The sequence below is a fragment of the Psammomys obesus genome, unplaced genomic scaffold, assembly GCF_907164565.1.
Source record: "Psammomys obesus unplaced genomic scaffold, mPsaObe1.curated_primary_1811, whole genome shotgun sequence".
Classification (NCBI taxonomy): Eukaryota; Metazoa; Chordata; class Mammalia; order Rodentia; family Muridae; genus Psammomys; species Psammomys obesus.
The window spans coordinates 10439100-10443137 of record NW_026596131.1 but is presented as its reverse complement, the minus strand read 5'-3'; the positions used below and the strand labels follow the sequence as shown (position 1 = coordinate 10443137).

The following is a 4038-nucleotide window of genomic DNA, read 5'->3' as shown; positions in this document are numbered from 1 at the left end:
CACACACACACACACACACACACACACACACACACACACACACACACGAACCAAAACCCGTAGGTTGTGGGGATTAAACTCATGTTCTTGCACTTGCAAGGAAGGCAGGAACTTTACCAACTGAGCCATCTCCCCAGCTTGGAAAGAATCTTTTGATGAAGGAATGACTGTGGTCAGCAGCACCATGACTCTTAGGCTCAGCCTCAGCCTCACCTCCACTCCACAGCAGGGGCAGCTGAGTTCTAGAACCCTTTCATGATACCCTCTTGCAGAACATCCTGCAGTGGACCTGTCTTCCTCTGATAGCTTCCAGGGAGTAGAAAATATAAGAAAAAGTCATGTTTCTTCCTAGGCCTCAGTTCTTTGGAGGACACATGTCATTCTAAGTCTGTGGGCCACCAGTGAGGATCAAATATCTGGGAAACGCGGCCTCACCAAGTAGCATAGAGGTTTGCCACCTCCATAGGTCCCCAAGGCACAGCTCAGTCTTGGTCCCTGAAATCTAGATTCTTGGCCCAGTGAGATCAGATGGGTAGCTGAGTGGGATGAAGGCAGCTGTCCTCTCAGGAGTCACAAGCCACGTCACCCCATGACCCCTCCAGTGCCTGGGTCTACACTGGGTCATTCAGTTGTCTCTCTTTGATTCAGAAGCATCTATTTAATGTCTAAATGCTAGACACCTTCCACATATAAGCTCCACAATAAGAAAGAGTCAATCAAAGTCCACAGAGGAAGCTGACAGGCAAACGCTTAAGTGGAAAACAGTCGTTCTCAGCCCTTGAGCTCTGCACCCTACAATACCCAGAGTCTTCTCATCCTGGCAGGCTCTGACACCCACCCCCAAGTTCACATCTAGCATGGATGTACTCCCGCTTTGTGTGGGAAGAGTCCCCAGGCTAGCATCTTCTCCCTGATGACATGTGTTGGGCTCTAGTGAGTCTGCCTTCATTGAGAGGAGGGTTTTCATTGCTTCAGTGGTGTAGCTGCTGCTCAGTTGCCCATGCCCCTGCCCATGGTTCAGACAAGAAATCCCAATTATACTTGGTGGGACAGAGAGAGAAAGAGAGAGGACATGTAAGCAGGAGAGGGGTTGCGGGAGCCCACCAGCAGAGTTGAATGGTTCTTGAGTCGGGAGTGAGGATTAAAATTAATAAACTAACACACAACACATGGGACCTTTCCGAGAGGCTCTAGTAGAGACTAGACACCTGGCTTTATTTCAGACTCCTTTTAAGCCAGAGTAAAAGCAGCTCAGCACAATGAGTTAAACTCACAAGGAGGCGAAACAAGAGGTGTGATTTTGACAAGGTATCCCACCTGCTGTCTCAAACAAAAGGAGATAGATTTGGAAATTCTTCCCTGACTCCAGTGAAGGCCTGGCAAAAGCAGTCTTTCTGCTGAGATTGAAATATCAAAGCAGCTACTAGAACAGCGGCTCCCAACAGGTTTCCCTTTTTTATTTTTTAAAAAATTGACCATAACTTAAGAGCTATGGAGCAGAAGATTGTGCCTGTCTTAGGTCATCTCCCTAGTAAGATATATTCTTCCCGTCATTGGTGCATGAATTCCATCATTCATGCCCTGCCTTAGGTTGAATATATCTCAGAGAGATTTTATCCATCATTGACTACCAACCTCTGCTAGGGTAGACACTAGGGGTTTAACCTTATGCAGATCAGATCAGCTTTAACATTCTAAAAGGCCTTCAGGAAGGTTTTAATTGTCACCGATAGGAGCATATCTCCTATCACAAGCCAAGTCCAAAACAACACTCCATAAAAGTGTCTTACCAAATGACTCCTTGTGTAAATACCAAGTCTGAGAAATAGTCAAAGGAACCATAGTGAAAGGCTGTCAGACAATCAGAACCATTTGAAAGCTTAAAAATACAGTTTGTTAGTTTACGTTGATGGCAGGAAACATTAAAGTTTGAATCTTGTTAACATTTCCAAACAACAAAGCGAAAGGAGAATTTACGTAGGCAGTTACAGGACCTCCCAAGAGGTTTTGAAGCAAGCTTGTTTTGGTCTGCTGAAAACCAGAATCAGACCAAAGTTCCATAGTTAGTCCTCTTTTTCATTCTCAGATTTACTCACTGCACCCTTTTTACTTAATGATTGGAGCTCACCAACACCCATGGTGTCCTTCACTGATTCCCTGTATCTCAAGCCCCACGCTGGGCACCAATCTGCTGGAGCCCACCAGCAGAGTTGAATGGTTCTTGAGGCAGGAGTGAGGATTAAAATTAATAAACTAACACACAACACATGGGACCTTTCCGAGAGGCTCTAGTAGAGACTAGATGCCTGGCTTTATTTCAGACTCCTTTTAAGCCCAGAGTAAAAGCAGCTCAGCACAATGAGTTAAACTCACAAGGAGGTGAAACAAGAGGTGTGATTTTGCAAGGTATCCTACTTGCTTTCTCAAACAAAAGGAGATAGATTTGGAAGTTCTTCCCTGACTCTAGTGAAGGCCTGGCAAAAGCAGTCTTTCTGCTGAGATTGAAATATCAAAGCAGCTGCTAGAACAGCGGCTCCCAACAAGGGGCTCATTACAAAAAGAACTGGGCCAGGTGGTTGAGATGCCGGCACTCAGGAGGCAGAGGCAGGTGGATCTCTGAGTTTGAGGAGCACCTGGCCTACAGAGTGGGTTCCATGACTACACAGGGAAACTCAGGAGTTCCAGGACAACCAGGGCTACACAAAGAAACCCTGTCTCAGAAAAAAAGAAAAATAAAAGAAGGAAGGAAGAAAAAAAAGAAAGAAGTGGAGTTAGGAAGGGAAATGGGGGGAGTAATAGCAGGGGAAATGACTGAAATTCATTATATACATCTGTGAAGCAGTAAAATAATTTTAAAAGAATAATATAAAAATTTAAAGAGGGAGGAGTTTCCTATTTGAGCATCCCCACCTTCTTATTTCCGGGACAAGTTTTGTCAGCACAGCATGCTTTATACGTATGATCCTTAATTCTCTTCTGCAGGCAGTCCACATGGGTTAGTCTCCTGCCCTTGCCTGCACAGCATCTCTTTTCCTTATCACTCAACCTATTGCCTTGTTGGCAGACTTCCACCATGACGCAGCTTCGCTGTTCTTTGAGGGCCCATGAGCGCTGCATTTCTTCCTCCTCCTGTGCTGTGGTTGTCTGTAGGCTGGAGCCCTTGAAGATCCATTGCAGTGGAAATTCCCAGAATCTCTGTCGTTTGCTTGTGATAGATTTTTTTTTTCACATCTTCTGGGGAATGAATATCCCTAACCAGAAATGTGAAATGGGCACAGTCTTGTCTCCCTCAGACACCCCTGGTCTTACACCAAACAGATCATGAAGAAACAAAACAATTCACTAATCCATCTCTTTGGCCCCCAACATCAGGGGCAACTTGAAACAACTTGCCCCATGCTTTTTGGAGAATGATAGCTGGAGTCTGTGAGCCCAAGTCTATCATTGCCTCTCCTGCCCAAAGCCTTTGTACAAGCTTGATTCTGTGCACTAAACATTTGTGTTTTCATCCGTCTGCTTATGTCATTGCCCATTCTCCGAGGACATCATACAAAGCTCCAACATTACAAATTTAGCACAGACAGCATACCATGCAAAAATCCCCTTAGCCCTGTCTGCACTCATAAAATCTTTGTAAGGCGCTCCCCGCCCCCAAAGTCAGCCCCTCCATCATTCTGGACACTTGGGGAGATTTCCCATGAGACAGGCACTGGTCATTTCCCCCGGCAAGTTTCTTCTTTCTGGAATCTAGATTAGACTTTCTATGACCCCGCCTGAGCACCTCTGCTTCCAGGTCTTTAGGGCCACAGTCCCACTAACTTGGGAGGCTGAAAAGGATAAAAATTGGTGGCAGCCACAGGATCCCATCTCATGATCGCCTTCATCTACAAACAGCAGTATCCCAGACTTAGCAAAGAGAGTCCATGTCCTACGTGTGTGTGTGGTGTGTGTGTGGTGTGTGTGTGTGTGTGTGTGTGTGTGTGTGTGTGTGGTGTGTGTGTGTGTGTGTGTGGTGTGTGTGTGTGTGTGTATGTATGT

General features: G+C 45.7%; 1 protein-coding gene across 1 annotated transcript in view; it reads left to right on the top strand.

Annotated features, from left to right (window-relative positions):
• The window catches only part of LOC129665770 (CMRF-35-like molecule 4), a 27949-nt gene that overhangs the window by 8551 nt on the left and 15360 nt on the right, over nucleotides 1-4038 (top strand). The gene's annotated exons all lie outside the window — the stretch shown is intronic.